At 50.2% G+C, this 24,745-nt stretch overlaps 1 protein-coding gene and 1 long non-coding RNA gene across 6 annotated transcripts in view; one reads left to right on the top strand and one right to left on the bottom strand.

Moving 5' to 3' along the window:
* Positions 1-8,060: 8,060 nt before the first annotated feature.
* Positions 8,061-13,677, bottom strand: LOC132208571 (uncharacterized). 2 transcript variants are annotated; one of them, XR_009444695.1, is made up of 5 exons: positions 13,486-13,677; positions 11,361-11,421; positions 10,708-10,842; positions 10,346-10,569; positions 8,061-8,186 (listed from the first exon to the last, which is right to left on the bottom strand). It is a non-coding gene; the product is annotated as an uncharacterized LOC132208571 (long non-coding RNA). The 2 variants fall into 2 exon arrangements; XR_009444696.1 differs by lacking the exons at positions 10,346-10,569; positions 10,708-10,842 and having other exon boundaries at positions 13,486-13,675.
* A 668-nt stretch (positions 13,678-14,345) lies between these two features.
* LOC125450350 (bone morphogenetic protein receptor type-2-like) overlaps positions 14,346-24,745 on the top strand; it is a 39,595-nt gene continuing 29,195 nt past the window's right edge. For 3 of the 4 annotated variants that reach the window (XM_059644059.1, XM_059644058.1, XM_059644056.1), the window contains exon 1: positions 14,346-14,769. The gene's annotated coding sequence lies outside the window, so the exon portion shown is untranslated. Of the gene's footprint in view, positions 14,770-17,306; positions 17,466-24,745 lie in introns of all 4 variants that reach the window. The other variant, XM_059644057.1, reaches the window with a different exon arrangement.

Genomic DNA, 24,745 nt, shown 5'->3' with positions numbered 1-24,745 from the left:
GCGCACACTCTCTCTCTCAGACGCGCACACTCTCTCTCTCAGACGCGCACACTCTCTCTCTCAGACGCGCACACTCTCTCTCTCAGACGCGCACACTCTCTCTCTCAGACGCGCACACTCTCTCTCTCAGACGCGCACACTCTCTCTCTCAGACGCGCACACTCTCTCTCTCAGACGCGCACACTCTCTCTCTCAGACGCGCACACTCTCTCTCTCAGACGCGCACACTCTCTCTCTCTCAGACGCGCACACTCTCTCTCTCAGACGCGCACACTCTCTCTCTCAGACGCGCACACTCTCTCTCTCAGACGCGCACACTCTCTCTCTCAGACGCGCACACTCTCTCTCTCAGACGCGCACACTCTCTCTCTCAGACGCGCACACTCTCTCTCTCAGACGCGCACACTCTCTCTCTCAGACGCGCACACTCTCTCTCTCAGACGCGCACACTCTCTCTCTCAGACGCGCACACTCTCTCTCTCAGACGCGCACACTCTCTCTCTCAGACGCGCACACTCTCTCTCTCAGACGCGCACACTCTCTCTCTCAGACGCGCACACTCTCTCTCTCAGACGCGCACACTCTCTCTCTCAGACGCGCACACTCTCTCTCTCAGACGCGCACACTCTCTCTCTCAGACGCGCACACTCTCTCTCTCAGACGCGCACACTCTCTCTCTCAGACGCGCACACTCTCTCTCTCAGACGCGCACACTCTCTCTCTCAGACGCGCACACTCTCTCTCTCAGACGCGCACACTCTCTCTCTCAGACGCGCACACTCTCTCTCTCAGACGCGCACACTCTCTCTCTCAGACGCGCACACTCTCTCTCTCAGACGCGCACACTCTCTCTCTCAGACGCGCACACTCTCTCTCTCAGACGCGCACACTCTCTCTCTCAGACGCGCACACTCTCTCTCAGACGCGCACACTCTCTCTCTCAGACGCGCACACTCTCTCTCTCAGACGCGCACACTCTCTCTCTCAGACGCGCACACTCTCTCTCTCAGACGCGCACACTCTCTCTCTCAGACGCGCACACTCTCTCTCTCAGACGCGCACACTCTCTCTCTCAGACGCGCACACTCTCTCTCTCAGACGCGCACACTCTCTCTCTCAGACGCGCACACTCTCTCTCTCAGAGAGACACGCACACTCTCTCTCTCTCAGAGAGACACGCACACTCTCTCTCTCAGAGAGACACGCACACTCTCTCTCTCAGAGAGACACGCACACTCTCTCTCTCAGAGAGACACGCACACTCTCTCTCTCAGAGAGACACGCACACTCTCTCTCTCAGAGAGACACGCACACTCTCTCTCTCAGAGAGACACGCACACTCTCTCTCTCAGAGAGACACGCACACTCTCTCTCTCAGAGAGACACGCACACTCTCTCTCTCAGAGAGACACGCACACTCTCTCTCTCAGAGAGACACGCACACTCTCTCTCTCAGAGAGACACGCACACTCTCTCTCTCAGAGAGACACGCACACTCTCTCTCAGAGAGACACGCACACTCTCTCTCTCAGAGAGACACGCACACTCTCTCTCTCAGAGAGACACGCACACTCTCTCTCTCAGAGAGACACGCACACTCTCTCTCTCAGAGAGACACGCACACTCTCTCTCTCAGAGAGACACGCACACTCTCTCTCTCAGAGAGACACGCACACTCTCTCTCTCAGAGAGACACGCACACTCTCTCTCTCAGAGAGACACGCACACTCTCTCTCTCAGAGAGACACGCACACTCTCTCTCTCAGAGAGACACGCACACTCTCTCTCTCAGAGAGACACGCACACACTCTCTCTCAGAGAGACACACACACTCTCTCTCAGAGAGACACACACACTCTCTTTCTCAGAGAGACACACACACTCTCTTTCTCAGAGAGACACACACACTCTCTTCTCAGAGAGACACACACACTCTCTTCTCAGAGAGACACACACACTCTCTTTCTCAGAGAGACACACACACTCTCTTTCTCAGAGAGACACACACACTCTCTTTCTCAGAGAGACACACACACTCTCTTTCTCAGAGAGACACACACACTCTCTTTCTCAGAGAGACACACACACTCTCTTTCTCAGAGAGACACACACACTCTCTTTCTCAGAGAGACACACACACTCTCTTTCTCAGAGAGACACACACACTCTCTTTCTCAGAGAGACACACACACTCTCTTCTCAGAGAGACACACACACTCTCTTTCTCAGAGAGACACACACACTCTCTTTCTCAGAGAGACACACACACTCTCTTTCTCAGAGAGACACACACACTCTCTTTCTCAGAGAGACACACACACTCTCCTTCTCAGAGAGACACACACACTCTCCTTCTCAGAGAGACACACACACTCTCCTTCTCAGAGAGACACACACACTCTCCTTCTCAGAGAGACACACACACTCTCCTTCTCAGAGAGACACACACACTCTCCTTCTCAGAGAGACACACACACTCTCCTTCTCAGAGAGACACACACACTCTCCTTCTCAGAGAGACACACACACTCTCCTTCTCAGAGAGACACACACACTCTCCTTCTCAGAGAGACACACACACTCTCCTTCTCAGAGAGACACACACACTCTCCTTCTCAGAGAGACACACACACTCTCCTTCTCAGAGAGACACACACACTCTCCTTCTCAGAGAGACACACACACTCTCCTTCTCAGAGAGACACACACACTCTCTCTTCTCAGAGAGACACACACACTCTCCTTCTCAGAGAGACACACACACTCTCCTTCTCAGAGAGACACACACACTCTCTTTCTCAGAGAGACACACACACTCTCTTTCTCAGAGAGACACACACACTCTCTTTCTCAGAGAGACACACACACTCTCTTTCTCAGAGAGACACACACACTCTCTTTCTCAGAGAGACACACACACTCTCTTTCTCAGAGAGACACACACACTCTCTTTCTCAGAGAGACACACACACTCTCTTTCTCAGAGAGACACACACACTCTCTTTCTCAGAGAGACACACACACTCTCTTTCTCAGAGAGACACACACACTCTCTTTCTCAGAGAGACACACACACTCTCTTTCTCAGAGAGACACACACACTCTCTTTCTCAGAGAGACACACACACTCTCTTTCTCAGAGAGACACACACACTCTCTTTCTCAGAGAGACACACACACTCTCTTTCTCAGAGAGACACACACACTCTCTTTCTCAGAGAGACACACACACTCTCTTTCTCAGAGAGACACACACACTCTCTTTCTCAGAGAGACACACACACTCTCTTTCTCAGAGAGACACACACACTCTCTTTCTCAGAGAGACACACACACTCTCTTTCTCAGAGAGACACACACACTCTGAGACACACACACTCTCTTTCTCAGAGAGACACACACACTCTCTTTCTCAGAGAGACACACACACTCTCTTTCTCAGAGAGACACACACACTCTCTTTCTCAGAGAGACACACACACTCTCTTTCTCAGAGAGACACACACACTCTCTTTCTCAGAGAGACACACACACTCTCTTTCTCAGAGAGACACACACACTCTCTTTCTCAGAGAGACACACACACTCTCTTTCTCAGAGAGACACACACACTCTCTTTCTCAGAGAGACACACACTCTCTTTCTCAGAGAGACACACACACTCTCTTTCTCAGAGAGACACACACACTCTCTTTCTCAGAGAGACACACACACTCTCTTTCTCAGAGAGACACACACACTCTCTCTCTCAGAGAGACACACACACTCTCTCTCTGAGAGACACACACACTCTCTCTCTCTCTCAGAGAGACACACACACTCTCTCTCTCTCAGAGAGACACACACACTCTCTCTCTCTCAGAGAGACACAAACACTCTCTTTCTCAGACACACACACACACTCTCTTTCTCAGACACACACACACACACACTCTTTCTCAGACACACACACACACTCTCTTTCTCAGACACACACACACACTCTCTTTCTCAGAGAGACACACACACTCTCTTTCACAGACACACACACACACACTCTCTTTCACAGACACACACACACACTCTCTTTCTCAGACACACACACACTCTCTTTCTCAGACACACACACACACTCTCTTTCTCAGACACACACACACACACTCTCTTTCTCAGACACACACACACACTCTCTTTCTCAGACACACACACACTCTCTTTCTCAGACACACACACACACACTCTCTTTCTCAGACACACACACACACTCTCTTTCTCAGACACACACACACACACTCTCTTTCTCAGACACACACACACACACAGAGACACACACACACACCTTTCTCAGACACACACACACACTCTCTTTCTCAGACACACACACACTCTCTTTCTCAGACACACACACACTCTCTTTCTCAGACACACACACACACTCTCTTTCTCAGACACACACACACACTCTCTTTCTCAGACACACACACACACTCTCTTTCTCAGACACACACACACACACTCTCTTTCTCAGACACACACACACACACTCTCTTTCTCAGACACACACACACACTCTCTTTCTCAGACACACACACACTCTCTTTCTCAGACACACACACACACTCTCTTTCTCAGACACACACACACACTCTCTCAGACACACACACACACTCTCTCAGACACACACACACTCTCTCAGACACACACACACTCTCTCAGACACACACACACTCTCTCAGACACACACACACTCTCTCAGACACACACACACTCTCTCAGACACACACACACACTCTCTCAGACACACACACACTCTCTCAGACACACACACACACTCTCTCAGACACACACACACTCTCTCAGACACACACACACTCTCTCAGACACACACACACTCTCTCAGACACACACACACTCTCTCAGACACACACACACTCTCTCAGACACACACACACACTCTCTCAGACACACACACACTCTCTCAGACACACACACACTGTCTTTCTCAGACACACACACACACACTCTCTTTCTCAGACACACACACACACACTCTCTTTCTCAGACACACACACACACACTCTCTTTCTCAGACACACACACACACTCTCTTTCTCAGACACACACACACACTCTCTTTCTCAGACACACACACACACTCTCTTTCTCAGACACACACACACACTCTCTTTCTCAGACACACACACACACACTCTCTTTCTCAGACACACACACACACTCTCTTTCTCAGACACACACACACTCTCTTTCTCAGACACACACACACACACTCTCTTTCTCAGACACACACACTCTCTCAGACACACACACACTCTCTCAGACACACACACACACACTCTCTTTCTCAGACACACACACACACACACACTCTCTTTCTCAGACACACACACACACTCTCTTTCTCAGACACACACACTCTCTTTCTCAGACACACACACTCTCTTTCTCAGACACACACACACTCTCTTTCTCAGACACACACACTCTCTCTCTTTCTCAGACACACACACTCTCTCTCTTTCTCAGACACACACACTCTCTCTCTTTCTCAGACACACACACTCTCTCTCTTTCTCAGACACACACTCTCTCTCTTTCTCAGACACACACTCTCTCTCTTTCTCAGACACACACTCTCTCTCTTTCTCAGACACACACTCTCTCTCTTTCTCAGACACACACTCTCTCTCTTTCTCAGACACACACTCTCTCTCTTTCTCAGACACACACTCTCTCTTTCTCAGACACACACTCTCTCTCTTTCTCAGACACACACTCTCTCTCTTTCTCAGACACACACTCTCTCTCTTTCTCAGACACACACTCTCTCTCTTTCTCAGACACACACTCTCTCTCTTTCTCAGACACACACTCTCTCTCTTTCTCAGACACACACTCTCTCTCTTTCTCAGACACACACTCTCTCTCTTTCTCAGACACACACTCTCTCTCTTTCTCAGACACACACTCTCTCTCTCTCTCAGACACACACTCTCTCTCTCTCTCAGACACACACTCTCTCTCTCTCTCAGACACACACTCTCTCTCTCTCTCAGACACACACTCTCTCTCTCTCTCTCAGACACACACTCTCTCTCTCTCTCTCAGACACACACTCTCTCTCTCTCTCAGGCACACACTCTCTCTCTCAGACACACACTCTCTCTCTCTGACACACACACACATAGACAGACAGACACTCACACTCTCTCTCTCTTTCTCAGATAAACACACACACACACGCACACACTCTTTGCCACACACACACACACTCTTTGCCACACACACACACACACAGACTCTCTCTCTTTCTCAGACACACACACACACACACACACAGACACAGACACACACACTCTTTCCCACACACCCCACACACACACTCTCTCTCTCTCTCTTTCTCACACACACACACACACACACACACACACACACACACACACACACACACACACAATCTTGAACTTCAAAAGGAACCACCCCAGCATACACCAACAGGGCTGTATCAAGATGAGCCACATCACACTGCAAAATCCCAGAACTCCGGTGAACGGAAGAGGGACACCTGCACCAAGTGTTTACCAACAACAGATACCCAAGATGTTGCGCCTGCCGATACCTACAACAGAAATGACAGTCCAGAGGACACGGTATAACAGAAGACTCGAGCAACACCAACCTACATCAGAAATATATCTGAAATGACTGCCAGAACTCCTAAGACCGCATAAGATCATGACTGCACACTGATCTACAGCAAAACTGCGTTAAATGTAAGGCCGATGCCAACAATAAACAAGACTGACGCGGCAGGATTCTCGGCAGTGCGGACGAACAGGGAGATCTGGGGGTTCATGTCCATAGATCCCTCAAAGATGATAGTGTTGTAAAGAAGACGTATGGTGTGTTGGCTTTCATTGCCAGGGGAATTGAGTTTAAGAGTCACAAAGTTATGCTGCAGCTCCGTAAAACTCTAGTTAAACCACACTTGGAATATTGCGTTCAGTTCTGGTCACCTCATTACAGGAAAGATGTGGAAGCTTTAGACAGGGTGCAGATTTACCAGGAAGCTGCCTGGACTGGACGGCAGGTCTTATGAGGAAGCTAGGACTTTTTTTCATTGGAACGAAGGATGAGAGGTGAGTTGATAGAAGTTTACAAGATGATGAGGCATAGATAGAGTAGATAGTCAGAGACTTTTTCCGAGGGTGGAAGTGACTAATACAAAGGGGCATAATTTTAAGATTATTAGAGGAAGGTATAGGGGAGATGTCAGTGGTAGGTTCTTCACACAGAGTGTGGTGGGTGCGTGTGGAATGCGCTGCCGGCAGTGGTAGTGGAGTCAGATACTTTAGGAGACTTTTAAACAACTCTTGGACAGGCACATGAAGGTTAGTAAAACATAGGGTATGCAAGGGAGTTTGTTCTTAGTAGGGTAATGTGTCGGCACAACATTGTGGGCCGAAGACTTTGCACTGTGCCATTCCATGTCCTATATAGAATCCCATGCAGTGAATGCAAGAAACATTACATTGGACAAACGGAGAGGAAACTGACGACCAGGATACCAGCTGGCAGCAAGAAGACACGACCGATATTCACTTGTCTCAACACACACGAGTACCATCAGTTCAGCTGGGGACGACTCGACCACACTGGGGAAAAAGCGAACATCAGATGCGCGAGGAAACTTCTGGCTCTCGAAACGGGAGTCCATTAACAAAACACACAGAAACAGACCCCCTGCTCAAACAGAACAGAAACGGAAGTGACCAGACCCACCCCTTACTGAGGATTCACATAAAATTCGTAACAGAGTAGAACACCCGACATCACTGCTGGCGTTGCCTCCTACGGCGCCGAAAACGTCTGTGAAGCACAGGAGGCATGAGCTCGGCTAGCCAACCAACAAGTGGCCTCAGTGTTAGTGCGCTCAGATGATGTTTTCCAGGCCCCCCACCAACCCTGCCCTCACAGACAGCAAGTTCAAACACAACCGCACCCCCCCCCCCCTTCCTCACACACACACCGACAAGACAGGATTTCAATCCACCGCACCTTGCCGTGCATCAGGAGCCGCAGGCTGAGGGTTACATTCAATCCACCTTCAACAGCTGATTCCATCATCCAACGTCTGAGGCTGATGGCAACTCAATCAACCGATGGAGAACACAAGGCGGTTGGTGGTCCTGAAGGGAGGAGACAGACACACAATAGTAACTGCTGATGGTGAACCAACATAAACTCCGTGCCTCCGTGGGGAGACAGTTGGGACCGAGAGAACGGGTGCACAGACAGTAATCACTGCCCTGTGTTAACATTCACTCTTCAAGACAGGGTCACCCTCTCTCTGGGCCACAGCACATCATATATTCTATGTATTTACATCAGGGTTATGTAGTCTCCTGTTTCCCCCCCCCCCCCGCCCACTTCTCTGGGTCACAGCACATCATATATTCTATGTATTTACATCAGGGTTATGTAGTCTCCTGTTCCCCCCCCCCCCCCCCCCCCAACTTCTCTGGGCCACAGCACATCATATATTCTATGTATTTACATCAGGGTTATGTAGTCTCCTGTTTACCCCCCCCCCCCCCCCCACCACTTCTCTGGGTCACAGCACATCATATATTCTATGTATTTACATCAGGGTTATGTAGTCTCCTGTTTCCCGCCCCCCCCCCCACTTCTCTGGGTCACAGCACATCATATATTCTATATATTTACATCAGGGTTATGTAGTCTCCTGTTTCCCCCCCCCCCCCCCACTTCTCTGGGTCACAGCACATCATATATTCTATATATTTACATCAGGGTTATGTAGTCTCCTGTTTCCCGCCCCCCCCCCCCCCCACTTCTCTGGGTCACAGCACATCATATATTCTATATATTTACATCAGGGTTATGTAGTCTCCTGTTTCCCCCCCCCCCCACACTTCTCTGGGTCACAGCACATCATATATTCTATGCAGTAACATCAGAATTATAAACTGTCTTGGTCCCCCACTCTATGGGTCAGAGCAGGTTTTATATTCCACACATTTACATCAGGATTATTTACTCTCCTGTCCCCCTTTTGCTATCTGGGTCACAGCGGGTTATATGCTCTGTACATTTACATCAGAATTATTTACTCTCCTGTCCCCCTTTTGCTATCTGGGTCACAGCGGGTTATATGCTCTGTACATTTACATCAGGATTATTTACTCTCCTGTCCCCCTTTTGCTATCTGGGTCACAGCGGGTTATATGCTCTGTACATTTACATCAGGATTATTTACTCTCCTGTCCCCCTTTTGCTATCTGGGTCACAGCGGGTTATATGCTCTGTACATTTACATCAGAATTATTTACTCTTCTGTTCCCCCAACCTCACTCTGGGTCAGAACGGGTTTTATATTCCACACATTTACATCAGGATTATATGCTCTCTTGGTCCCCCACTCTCTGGGTCAGAGCGGGTTATATATTCTGTACATTTACATCAGGATTATTTACTCTCCTGTCTCCATCCCCCCCCCCACCCCCCACAACCCAACAACTCTCTCTGGGTCAGAGTGGATTATATATTCTGTACATTCACATTAGGATTATTTGCTCTCCTGTTTCCCCCCCCCCCCCCCCCCCCCCCGCCACCGACAACTCTCTCTGGGTCAGAGAGTGCCTTGTATTATGGATACATTTATACCAGCACCCTGACGTGGAGGATTAGAACATGGATCTGTACGGCCCACATCTCCACACCAATTTTGATTCCTTTCCAAATTAATCCTTTTTGGCTGCATCCCTCTGTTTCCTACCTGTTCACACGTCTCTCTGAACATCTCAGAAATCTGCGCTGCTCTACCTGCTTCGCTACCACCTCCCCTGCTCAAGGGAACCTATCACCCTGTGTTTAAAAACAAAATACACCTTGCCTCGTTCATTTCCCTTTAAACCTTCCCCCTCTTCCCCTCTCATCTTAAAGACTCTGCCTCTCCGTCCCACTCAGAATTTTACCCACTTTCTGTCAGCTCACCCAACAAGTTCTCTTGGTGGATCTTACCCTCCAATCCAGGCAGGGTCCTGGTAAACCTCGCCTGCACCCTCGCCAAAGCCTCCACGGCCCTTCCCACTGTAAGGCCACCAGAAAAGCACATGATGCTCCCAAACTGGGCCAAACTTTCGTGCTCCTGGTTTTGAAACTCACGGTCACGCCTCCCGCTAAAGAGCAGCAAGTCGAGGAGGAGTACACATCAACCATGAGACTGCAACCACGGCTTTTCTTCCTACCCAACTAATCTCACTCAACACCCACCAAAAATGGGCTGTACCAACAGCCAAAACAACATTGATGGCTATGCTCTCACCTGCTTTCTCTTCCTGGTTGGTCTTGGGTCTTTTGGGGGACTGGAGGGAAGAATACTGGGAGAGTTTGGGTGGGGGGGTGCGGGTGGGAAAGATTGGATGGGAGGGGGCCAGGGGGGAGGGGGGAGGGGGAAGGGGAGGTAGGAAAAGGGAGACGTTGTCTTCCTGGTTTAGGTGTAATGACTGCTCTTTCCGCTGAACAGAGAGAGAGAGAGCTGGCGGGGTACTGGGGTGGGTGTGGGTGGGTGAGGATGTGTATATATTAGTTATATATAATATATATATATCAAATTAGGGCTTTTTTCTAACCCTCCACCCCAGTTTGTAATATGGTGCAAAATGATTTTAATATCTGTGCGCTCACCTGTCTTTCAGCTCCTGATGGGTTGGCGACAGGGCTGGGGTAGGAGTTGGGGGTAGGGAGTGGTGGGGGGGGGGGGTGGTGGAATAAAAGAGGAGCGCTGTCTTCCTTGTTTTGAAGTTACGATCACTCTTTCTGCTGGAGAGAGAGAGAGAAAGAGAGAGAGCCGGGGACGAGGTTTGGTGGGGGGGGGGGGGGGGGGGGGGAGGATAAGAGGACAAGTTGTTTTTTTTGGGGGGTTGGTTGGGTTGGGTGTGGGTTGGGTGAGGATGTTTACGCATTAGTCAGACCATTTTTATATTCGGCTAGACCTTACCCTGCCCCTTCCAGGTCATAACGTCACTAATAATGACATGAGGATCTAGTATCTCACCTGTATTCTCTGCTCAGTTGAGCTGGTGATGACGGGGAAGAGGGGTTTGGGGGAGGGGGGTGGTGGGAGGGTTTGGGAGGCTGGGAGGAGGAGGAGAAGTTGGGGGGTGTGGTTACAGAAATGCTGCCTTTCTGATTTTTGATGTTATGACTGCCCTTTCCAGGGAAGGGGTGGGAGGGGGTAAAATGAGGATGTGTCAGGGTTGTTCAACCTCCTTCACCCTCGCTGCCCACCCCCAACACCCCCACGACTATGAAATCACACTGACACTCGCTTTTCTCACCTGTTTCCTGCTCCTAGGGAAGGGCCGTCCTCCTTCTGCTCTCTGGCGTTTGGATCACAATCTGTCGGGCAGGTGGGGGTAGGAACAGACAGAAAGTATATAAACAGACACATTCCTACTGCCAGTTTACATATATCCCCCACAGTTCACAACATATAGCATAATATTCATCCCCAGCAACCCCAGTTTACACACGTATATTCCACCCTCCCTGTTGCCACATATTATAAATTATTACCACCCAGTTATACTAAATATACATGAACGCCCCCAGTTTATACACAATACATGCAACCCCCCTCAGTTTATACACACTGTACATATTTCACTCAAAAATGGTACGTATCATATATATATATTTAAAACAGCACCCCCAATCGGTATATATCATATGTAATATTATTTAAATTCCCCCAGTCGGTATATATCGTACATGATATAACCCCCAGACGGTATATATCGCACATATTATATAACCCCCCGGCAGTATATTATCATATATATTATACAGCCCCACAGATGGCATATATCGTATATATTATATAAACCGCCCAGACGGCAATATATCGTATATATTATATAATGCCCCAGACGGTATATATCATATATATGATGTAAAACGCCCAGACGGTACATCTCATATATATTGTATAACCCCCGATGGTAATATATCATATATAATATTATATAACCCCCAGACAATATGTCATATATAATATTATATAACCCCCACCCAGACAGTGTATATCGTATATAATAGTATATAAACCCCCCAGACGGTATATATCGTATATAATATTATATAAACCCCCAGATGGTATATATCGTATATAACATTATATAACCCCCCAGACGGTATATATCGTATATAATATTATACAACCCCCCCAGATGGTATATATCATATATAATATTATATAACCCCCCCCAGACGGTATATATCGTATATAACATTATATAAACCCCCCCGACAGTGTATATCGTATATATTATATCAACCCCCCCAGACGGTGTATATCGTATATAATATTATATAAACCCCCCCCAGACGGTGTATATCGTATATATTGTATAAACCCCCCAGATGGTATATATCGTATATAATATTATATAAACCCCACCAGATGGTGTATATCGTATATAATATTATATAACCCCCCCAGACGGTGTATATCGTATATAGTATTATATAACCCCCCAGACGGTGTATATGTATATCGTATATAATATTATATAAACCCCCCAGACGGAGTATATCGTATATAATATTATATAACCCCGCCAGATGGTGTATATCGTATATAATATTATATAACCCCCCCCAGATGGTATATCGTATATATTATATAAGCCCCCCAGACGGTATATATCGTATATAATATATAAACCCCCCAGACGGTGTATATCGTATATAACATTATATAAACCCCCCCAGACGGTGTATATCGTATATAATATTATATAAACCCCCCCAGACGGTGTATATCGTATATAATATTATATAAACCCCCCCAGACGGTGTATATCGTATATAATATTATATAAACCCCCCCAGACGGTGTATATCGTATATAACATTATATAAACCCCCCAGACGGTGTATATCGTATATAATATTATATAAACCCCCCCAGACGGTGTATATCGTATATAATATTATATAAACCCCCCCAGACGGTGTATATCGTATATAATATTATATAACCCCCCCAGACGGTGTATATCGTATATAATATTATATAAACCCCCCAGACGGAGTATATCGTATATAATATTATATAAACCCCCCCAGACGGTGTATATCGTATATATTATATAAACCCCCCGACAATATATATCGTATATAATATTATATAACCCCCCCAGACGATGTATATCGCATATAACATTATATAAACCCCCCAGACGATATATAGCGTATATAATATTATATAAACCCCCCAGACGGTGTATATCGTATATAATATTATATAAACCCCCCAGACGGTGTATATCGTATATAATATTATATAAACCCCCCCCAGACGGTGTATATCGTATATAATATTATATAAACCCCCCCCAGACGGTGTATATCGTATATAATATTATATAAACCCCGACCCCCCCGCCCCCCGATATTTACCGGCTCCTGAACCTCAGGTTTTCGCTGTTTTCTCCGATAGCGGCGGGCGACCCGGAGCCGGGGAAGAGGAAAACTGAAGGAAACTGGGGCCCACGACGTGGTGAGGTCCCGGGAAGGTGGCGACGGGTGGGACGGCGCTTCGCTGCAAATGGCGGACTCACAAAGACCGCCCCTCCCCCCAAACCCAACAAAACCCTCACCGCGGCTGCGCCCTCCCGGCACTCGCCCTCACCGCGGCTGCGCCGAACCGCCGGCGACGCGGGGTCGGGACACTGCGGCTGCGCACCCTCCGTCACCGTGGCGGGGCCGGCACACTGCGGCTGCGCTCCTCCCGTCTCCGCCGTCGCCCTCCTCCGACTGCGGCTGCGCCGGTTGCCGGCGCGGGACGCTCCCCGATCCCGCCCACTTGCTGCGCCGCTGCCATCTCCTCGTCCCCTGGACAAAGGGAAATCTCACCGCGCCTGCGCCCTGCTGGCACTACGGGCATCCGTCGTCACTGCGGCTGCGCACTCACCGCGGTCAGCCCTTCGGAAACGTCGCGGTGTCTCAGTGCGGCTGCGCGAACGCATCCCCTTCCCGCCGTTTGAACCCACCCTCCCCCACAGAACGACCCGTCCCGTCGCGGCTGCGCATTGACGGCGATTTTTTTGTCCGTCACGTGACTCTGACCGACCGCTCAAACCGCGCCCCTGCGCACGCGACGTCGCCGTCCGCAACGCACCGAAGGTGAATGCCGGCTGCGAGCCTGCGCATTAGCGGCGGCCCCCCCGCCCTTCCCGAGAAGCCAGACGTCCGCGCTTATTGCGGCTGCGCGGAGCTGTGCCGCCGGCACTGGACCTGCGCAGAGCGCTCCCTTTCTCCCCTCCCCCACCCACACAGCAAAAACAGTGAAAGGGATAGCACGAAGTCAGAGATTGGTCTCAGTTCACCAAGGGGGGCGGTGTTGGGAGAAGGGATAGGCCCTCTAATAGCCCTGCCAGGCCACGGTGAAAGGAGGGAAAGAAAAACACGTGAATGAGAAGGATGGGGTCAGGACACCATGGCAAGAATGCCCCAACCCCAACATGAAGTGGGGTTAGAAGGGACGGTGGGGGCCGACCGACGGTTCACACCGTTGCGGTAGAAAAGCGCAGGCTGGTGACCGGACTGGGCTGAGACGGAGATGAGGCCCATCCCACGCTGGAGGCTCATGTCTTTCCCAGCGCCCATCAGGACACCATCGCAAAGATGCCCCATCCCAACTCGAGGTGGAAAATGGCGGGCTGGGCGACTGAACTGAGAGAGGTAAGGCCCTCCACTGCTGGAGCATTGTCACAACAAGCCTGGGGGTTTGGACCTCAGGGCTGGGTAAATGACAGAGAGATGGAGAGAGAAAGAGAGAGAGAGCAGAAAAAAAACAGGCCCCATCAGGACACCATCGCAAGAATGCTGCATTCCAACACGAGGAAGGTTTGCTCAATGACAGCGTAATAATCTGAAGTGACAGCTACAAAATCTGCCCAAATGTCAGAGGCCACTCCAAATGGTCCAAGTTTCCACCACCACCCCCCCCCACCCCCGCCCCTGCCCCCGCCCCCGCCCCGGCGATTCTGATGGATATCAGGACACGATTTGCAAGCATGCCACATATCAACAGTAGTTGTGCTGCTTGGGTAACACAGTAGGCAACGAACCAGTGTTGTCTGAAATAGGGTGTCCCCATAGCATCCCTACAGTGTGGCAGCAGGTCATTCAGCCCATCGAGCCTGCATCGACCCTCTGAAGAGCATCCCACACAGATCCATTCTATCCCTGTAAACCTGTAGTCCCCACCCTGACCCGCACATCCCCGGGCACTACGGGACAATTTCCCACGGCCAATCCCACCCTAACCCGCACATCCCTGGGCACTACGGGACAATTTCCCACGGCCAATCCCACCCTGACCCGCACATCCCTGGGCACTACGGGACAATTTCCCACGGCCAATCCCACCCTGACCCGCACATCCCCGGGCACTACGGGACAATTTCCCACGGCCAATCCCACCCTGACCCGCACATCCCCGGGCACTACGGGACAATTTCCCACGGCCAATCCCACCCTGACCCGCACATCCCCGGGCACTACAGGACAATTTCCCACGGCCAATCCCACCCTGACCCGCACATCCCTGGGCACTACGGGACAATTTCCCACGGCCAATCCCACCCTAACCCGCACATCCCTGGGCACTACGGGACAATTTCCCACGGCCAATCCCACCCTAACCCGCACATCCCTGGGCACTACGGGACAATTTCCCACGGCCAATCCCACCCTAACCTGCACATCCCCGGGCACTACGGGACAATTTCCCACGGCCAATCCCACCCTGACCCGCACATCCCTGGGCACTACGGGACAATTTTCCACGTCCAGTCTCACCCTGACCCGCACATCCCTGGACACTACGGGACAATTTCCCACGGCGAATCCCACCCTAACCCGCACATCCCCGGGCACTACGGGACAATTTCCCACGGCCAATCCCACCCTGACCCGCACATCCCTGGGCACTACGGGACAATTTCCCACGGCCAATCCCACCCTAACCCACACATCCCTGGACACTACGGGACAATTTCCCACGGCGAATCCCACCCTAACCCGCACATCCCCGGGCACTACGGGACAATTTCCCACGGCCAATCCCACCCTAACCCGCACATCCCCGGGCACTACGGGACAATTTCCCACGGCCAATCCCACCCTAACCCGCACATCCCTGGGCACTACGGGGCAATTTCCCACGGCCAATCCCACCCTAACCCGCACATCCCTGGGCACTACAGGACAATTTCCCACGGCCAATCCCACCCTAACCCGCACATCCCTGGGCACTACAGGACAATTTCCCACGGCCAATCCCACCCTAACCCGCACATCCCTGGGCACTACGGGATAATTTCCCACGGCCAGTCCCACCCTAACCCGCACATCCCCGGGCACTACAGGACAATTTCCCACGGCCAATCCCACCCTAACCCGCACATCCCCGGGCACTACGGGACAATTTCCCACGGCCAATCCCACCCTAACCCGCACATCCCTGGGCACTACGAGACAATTTCCCACGGCCAGTCCCACCCTAACCTGCACATCCCTGGACACTACAAGACAATTTCCCACGGTCAACCCCACCCTAACCCGCACATCCCTGGGCACTACGGGACAATTTCCCACGGCCAATCCCACCCTAACCCACACATCCCTGGACACTATGGGACAATTTCCCCACAGCCAATCCCACCCTAACCCGCACATCCCTGCTCACTACAGGACAATTTCCCACGGCCAATCCCACCCTAACCCGCACATCCCTGGACGCTATGGGACAATTTCCCACAGCAATCCCACCCTAACATGCACACTTTCGGACTGTGGGAGGAATTCGGAGCACCCGGAGAAAACCCACGCAGACTGTGTGGGGGGGGAGGGGGTGTAGAATGTCCACACAGACAGAGAGACTGTTGCCCAAGGGTGTGGGATCGAACCTGATTGATTTTATTTGCTTCAATGTTGTTGTGTGTGCCTAGGCACAGTGTAAAGCTTTGTTCCCAAGCCGGGGTGTGGGGGGGGCGGATCATAGGGTACCTGGACAGAGTGAGGCATACAGGTTACACTGCACAGGATGTGTGGGAAGTCAGATCAATATTGTTTGAAGTCAGAGAGCCCGTTGATCAGGGAAGAAGCTGTTCCTGAACCTGGGGTTGTCAGGCAGTGCTAACTGCTCAGCTACCATGCTCACTCTAAGAGCCTGCAGACATCTTGACTACTGCCCACCATTTTAATTTATCCAGGCACCTTCGCATGTGTCAGGAAAGGAACACAAGAATAAGTGGGATGGAAAGGCCTGTTTCCATGCGCTAATGCCTGTATGACGCTGAGGCCTGTATGACGCTGAGGCGATGAGGATAAATCGACGATCCGGGACTCATCAGGACACTGTCACAAAAGTGGCAAGTCTATGAGGGGACATCAATTTGCACGGCCTGGGAACTAACCTGGAATGACGGAGAGATATAATTAAAATCTCTCAGAATTTGCAGAATCAGACAGCATTATATTCAAATTGCACTCTCTGCTTACACGGCACTGATAATCATACAGCCATAGAGTTATAGAGACAGGCAGCACAGAAACAGATCCTTCGGCCGAACTCGTCCGTGCTGACCCATATATTCTAAATTAATTGAGTCCCCATTTGCCAGCATTTGGCCCCCTATCCTCCGAACCCTTCCAATCCATATCCCCACCCAAATGCCTTTTAAATGTTGTCACTGTACCAGCCCCTACCCACTTCCTCTGGCAGCTCGTCCCACACACGTACCACCCTCTGTGTGAAAATGTTACCCCCTCAGCTCCCTTTCCCCCCCACCTTAAACCTATGCCCCTCTAGTTTTGGACTCTCCCCCACCCCCTGGGGATAAAGACTTTGTCTATTCACCCTACCCTATTACTATCTAATAGATTACTATCTAAATGGAGTCAAGTTAGGTCAAGGGGAAGTACAACGAGATCTAGGTGTTCTTGTACATCAGTCAATCGGATCGCAATTTGGATCGGAAATTGGCTTGCTGAAAGAAGACAGAGGGTGGTAGTTGATGGGAAATGTTCATCCTGGAGACCAGTTACTAGTGGTGTATCGCAAGGGTCGGTGTTGGGTCCACTGCTGTTTGTCATTTTTATAAATGACCTGGATGAGGGCGTAGAAGGTTGGGTTAGTAAATTTGCAGACGACACTAAGGTCAATGGAGTTGTGGAAAGTGACGAAGGATGCTGTAGGTTGCAGAGAGACATAGATAAGCTGCAGAGCTGGGCTGAGATGTGGCAAATGGAGTTTAATGCGGACACGTGTGAGGTGATGCACATTGGTAGGAGTAACCGGAAGGCAAAGTACTGGGCTAATGGTAAGATTCTTGGTAGTGTAGATGAGCAGAGAGATCTCGGTGTCCATGTACACAGATCCTTGAAAGTTGCCACCCAGGTTGACCGGGCTGTTAAGAAGGCATACAGTGTTTTAGCTTTTATTAATGGAGGGATCGAGTTCCGGAACCAAGAGGTTATGGTGAAGCTGTACAAAACTCTGGTGTGGCCGCACTTGGAGTATTGCGTACAGTTCTGGTCACCGCATTATAAGAAGGATGTGGAAGCTTTGGAAAGGGTGCAGAGGAGATTTACTAGGATGTTGCCTGGTATGGAGGGAAGGTCTTACGAGGAAAGGCTGAGGGACTTGAGGCTGTTTTCGTTAGAGAGAAGAAGGTTGAGAGGTGACTTAATTGAGACATATAAAATAATCAGAGGGTTAGATAGGGTGGATAGCGAGAGCCTTTTTCCTAGGATGGTGACGGCGAGCACAAGGAGGCATAGCTTTAAATTGAGGGGTGAAAGATATAGGACAGATGTCAGAGGTAGTTTCTTTACTCAGAGAGTAGTAAGGGAATGGAACGCTTTGCCTGCAACGGTAGTAGATTCGCCAACTTTAGGTACATTTAAGTCAGCATTGGGCAAGCATATGGACGTACATGGAATAGTGTAGGTTAGATGGGCTTGAGATCGGTATGACAGGTCGGCACAACATCGAGGGCCGAAGGGCCTGTACTGTGCTGTAATGTTCTATGTTCTATGTTCGATGAAAGCAAGCATGCAGGTGCAGCAGGCAGTGAAGAAAGCGAATGGCACGCTGGCCTTCATAACAAGAGGAATTGAGTGTAGGAGCGAAGAGGTCCTTCTGCAGCTGTACAGGGCCCTGATGAGACCGCACCTGGAGTATTGTGTGCAGTTTTGGTCTCCAAATTTGAGGAAGGACATTCTTGCTATTGAGGGAGTGCAGCGTAGGTTCACGAGGTCAATTCCTGGAATGGCGGGACTATCATATGTTGAAAGATTGGAGCGACTGGGCTTGTATACACTTGAGTTTAGAAGGATGAGAGGGGATCTGATTGAGGCGTATAAGATTATTAAGGGATTGGACACTCTGGAGGCAGGAAGCATGTTTCCGCTGATGGGGTGAGTCCAGAACCAGAGGACACAGTTTAAAAATAAGGGGTAGGCCATTTAGAACAGAGTTGAGGAAAAACTTCTTCACCCAGAGAGTGGTGGATATATGGAATGGTCTGCCTCAGGAGGCAGTGGAGGCCAAGTCTCTGGATACTTTCAAGAAAGAGATGGATAGAGCTCTTAAAGACAGTGGAATCAAGGGTTATGGGGATAAGGCAGGAACAGGATACTGATTGTGGATGATCAGCCATGATCATAATGAATGGTGGTGCTGGCTCGAAGGGCTGAATGGCCTACTCCTGCACCTATTGTCTATTGTCTATCCATGACCCCTCATGGTTTTATAAACCTCTATAAGGTCCCCTCTTCAGCCTCCAACGCTCCGAGGAAAATAGCCCCAGCCTATTCAGCCTCTCCCTATAGCTCAAACTCTCCAACCCCAGCAACATCCTTATAAATCTTTTCTGAACCCTTTCAAGTGTAACAACATCGCTCCTACAGCAGAGAGACCAGAATTGAGCACTGTATTGTTAAACTGGCCTCACCAATGTCCTGCATAGCTGCAACATGACCTTCTAATTCCTATAAACTGTAGGACACACACACGCTTACACACAGACATACACGCGCACACGTTCAGAATTAGACGCGCACACAGACACTCACGTACTGACACAAACACATACGGACACAGAAATACACACACATACAGACAGATAGAAACACACACAGATTCACAGAAACAGACACACACACACAGACAGTCAGACACACACAGACAGACACGCACAGACAGATACACGCACATACAGACAGACAGACACGCACAGACAGATACACACACATACAGACAGACAGACACGCACAGACAGACACGCACAGACAGATACACGCACAGACAGACAGACAGACACGCACAGACAGACAAACACGCACAGACAGATACACGCACATACAGACAGACAGACACGCACAGACAGTCAGACACGCACAGACAGATACACGCACAGACAGACAGACAGACAGACACGCACAGACAGATACACGCACAGACAGACAGACAGACACGCACAGACAGACAGACACGCACAGACAGATACACGCACATACAGACAGACAGACACGCACAGACAGTCAGACACGCACAGACAAATAGACACGCACAGACAGATACATGCACATACAGACAGATACGCACAGACAGACACTCACGCACAGACAGATACACACGCACAGACATACATGCATGCATAAGCACAAACATAGAGACAGACAGACACACAGACATGCACGCACATACAGACTTACACACAGAGACACACATGCACAGACAGGAATGCAGAAACATACACCAAAACAATCACACAAATACATTGCCTCACGAATGTCACCTCGTGCTGTAAAATATGTCTATCCCTCCCCCCCCCCCCCGGCCCACAACTTCACACAGCAACAGCTCACGTTGTTGTCTGTGAGATGTTTCCACTTGTTCGAGTAATCGAAGATAGGAAGCTGGAGACGGGTCGGGGGAGGAGACGGATGTAGAAAGACGAGAGAGACCCCCTCCTGGACGCTAAGGGAACTGAGCTGAAATGTCTGTAATTCCGTCCCGGTGGAGTCTGTTATTCTGTATATAAACCACCCTGAACCCCTCGATCAGATTCCAGTCTGTAACTCCCTCCCCGGGGGGTATCTGTTATTCTGTATATAAACCCCCCCCGAACCCCCTCGATCAGATTCCAGTCTGTAACTCCCTCCCCGGGGGGGGTATCTGTTATTCTGTATATAAACCCCCCCCGAACCCCCTCGATCAGATTCCAGTCTGTAACTCCCTCCCCGGGGGGTATCTGTTATTCTGTATATAAACCATCCCGAACACCCTCGATCAGATTCCAGTCTGTAACTCCCTCCCGGGGGGGGTATCTGTTATTCTGTATATAAACCCCCCCGAACCGCCTCGATCAGATTCCAGTCTGTAACTCCCTCCCCGGGGGGTATCTGTTATTCTGTATATAAACCCCCCCCCCCCGAACCCCCTCGATCAGATTCCAGTCTGTAACTCCCTCCCCGGGGGGTATCTGTTATTCTGTGTATAAACCATCCCGAACACCCTCGATCAGATTCCAGTCTGTAACTCCCTCCCTGGGGGGTATCTGTTATTCTGTGTATAAACCATCCCGAACACCCTCGATCAGATTCCAGTCTGTAACTCCCACCCCGAGGGGTATCTGTTATTCTGTATATAAACCCACCCACGAACCCCCTCGATCAGATTCCAGCCTGTAACTCCCTCCCAGAGGGGTATCTGTTATTCTGTATATAAACCCCGCCCCGAACACGCCTCGATCAGATTCCAGTCTGTAACTCCCTCCCAGGGGGTATCTGTTATTCTGTATATAAACCCCCCGAACCCCCTCGATCAGATTCCAGTCTGTAACTCCCTCCCAGGGGGTATCTGTTATTCTGTATATAAACCCCCCCCGAACCCCCTCGATCAGATTCCAGTCTGTAACTCCCTCCCCGGCGGGGGGTATCTGTTATTCTGTATATAAACCCCCCCGAACCGCCTCGATCAGATTCCAGTCTGTAACTCCCTCCCCGGGGGGTATCTGTTATTCTGTGTATAAACCACCCCGAACACCCTCGATCAGATTCCAGTCTGTAACTCCCTCCCCGGGGGGTATCTGTTATTCTGTATATAACCCCCCCCCCCCCGAACCGCCTCGATCAGATTCCAGTCTGTAACTCCCTCCCCGGGGGGGTATCTGTTATTCTCTATATAAACCCCCACAAACCCCCTCGATCAGGTTCCAGTCTGTAACTCCCTCCCTGGGGGTTATCTGTTGTACTCTGTATAAATCCCCCCAAACCCCCTCGATCAGATTCCAGTCTGTAACTCCCTCCCGGGGGGTATCTGTTATTCTGTATATAAACCCCACCTAACCCCCTCGATCAGATTCCAGTCTGTAACTCCCTCCCCGGGGGGTATCTGTTATTCTGTATATAAACCCCCCCGAACCCCCTCGATCAGATTCCAGTCTGTAACTCCCTCCCCGGGGTATCTGTTATTCTGTATATAAACCCCTCCTCGAACAGATTCCAGTCTGTAACTCCCTCCCCGGGGGGTATCTGTTATTCTGTATATAAACCACCCCAAACTCCCTCGATCAGATTCCAGTCTGTTACTCCCTCTCTGGAGGGTATCTGTTATTCTGTATATATACCCCGCCCCGAACACGCCTCGATCAGATTCCAGTCTGTAACTCCCTCCTAGGGGGGTATCTGTTATTCTGTGTGTAAACCACCCCGAAACCCCTCGATCAGATTCTGGTCTGTCACTCCCTCCCCGAGGGGTATCTGTTATTCTGTATTTAAACCCCCCCCATGAACACGCCTCGATCAGATTCCAGTCTGTAACTCCCTCCCTGGGGGAGGGGGTGGGGTATCTGTTATTCTGTATACAAACCCCACCGAACGCAATCGATCAGATTCCAGTCTGTAACTCCCTCCCTGTGAGGGATCTGTTATTCTGTATATAACCCCCACGAACTCCCTCAATGAGATTGCAGTCTGTAACTCCCTCCCCAAGGGGTATCTGTTATTCTGTATTTAAACCCTCCTCTGAACCCCCTCGATCAGATTCCAGTCTGTAACTCCCTCCCCGGGGGGTATCTGTTATTCTGTATATAAACCCCCCGGATCAGATTCCAGTCTGTAACTCCCTCCCCGGGGGGTATCTGTTATTCTATATATAAACCCTCCTCTGAACCCCCTCGATCAGATTCCAGTCTGTAACTCCCTCCCCGGGGGGTATCTGTTATTCTGTATTTAAACCCTCCTCTGAACCCCCTCGATCAGATTCCAGTCTGTAACTCCCTCCCCGGGGGGGTATCTGTTATTCTGTATATAAACCCCTCCCCGCCCCGAACCCACAGAGAGCGAGTTACAGACTGGAATCTGATCGAGGGGTTTCGGGGGGGGGTTTATGTACAGAATAACAGATACCCCCCGGGGAGGGAGTTACAGACTGGAATCTGATCGAGGCGGTTCGGGGGTGGTTTATATACAGAATAACAGATACCCCCCGGGGAGGGAGTTACAGACTGGAATCTGATCGAGGCGGTTCGAGGGGGTTTATATACAGAATAACAGATACCCCCCGGGGAGGGAGTTACAGACTGGAATCTGATCGAGGGGGTTCGGGGGGGGTTCATATACAGAATAACAGATACCCCTCGGGGAGGGAGTTACAGACTGGAATCTGATCGAGGGGGTTCGGGGGGGGTTCATATACAGAATAGCAGATACCCCTCGGGGAGGGAGTTACAGACTGGAGTCTGATCGAGGGGGTTCGTGGGGGGTTTATATACAGAGTAACAGATACCCCCCCCCCCTCGGGGAGGGAGTTACAGACTGGAGTCTGATCGAGGGGGTTCGTGGGGGGTTTATATACAGAGTAACAGATACCCCCCCCCCCCCCCCCCCCCGGGGAGGGAGTTACAGACTGGAATCTGATCGAGGGGGCTCGGGGGGGGGTTTATATACAGAATAACAGATACCCCCCGGGGAGGGAGTTACAGACTGGAATCTGATCGAGGGGGTTCGGGGGGGGTTTATATACAGAATAACAGATACCCCTCGGGAGGGAGTTATCATTCTCCCTCTCAGTCCCTGTCTGTCCTTTTCCGTCTGCCTCTCACCTTCTGTTCTCATCCCCCCTCTCTCTGTCCCTCTCTCTCTTTGCTCCTCTGTCTCTCTCTCTATCTCTCTCTCCGTGTCTGTGTCTCCCTGTCTCTGTGTCTCTCTCTCTCTTTTGCTCCTCTGTCTCTCTCTCTATCTCTCTCTCTCTCTCTTTCTCTCTATAGAACATAGGACATTACAGCACAGTACAGGCCCTTCGGCCCTCGATGTTTTGCCGACCTGTCATACCGATCTCAAGCCCATCTAACCTACACTATTCCATGTACGTCCCTCAGCCTTTCCTCGTAAGACCTTCCCTCCATACCAGGCAACATCCTAGTAAATCTCCTCTGCACCCTTTCCAAAGCTTCCACATCCTTCTTACAATGCGGTGACCAGAACTGTACACAATACTCCAAGTGCGGCCGCACCAGAGTTTTGTACAGCTTCACCATAAGCTCTTGGTTCCGGAACTCGATCCCTCTATTAATAAAAGCTAAAACACTGTATGCCTTCTGAACAGCCCGGTCAACCTGGGTGGCAACTTTCAAGGATCTTT

This window comes from Stegostoma tigrinum, unplaced genomic scaffold (genome assembly GCF_030684315.1).
Source record: "Stegostoma tigrinum isolate sSteTig4 unplaced genomic scaffold, sSteTig4.hap1 scaffold_48, whole genome shotgun sequence".
NCBI classification, from domain to species: Eukaryota; Metazoa; Chordata; class Chondrichthyes; order Orectolobiformes; family Stegostomatidae; genus Stegostoma; species Stegostoma tigrinum.
This window is presented reverse-complemented; position numbering and strand designations above follow the sequence as displayed.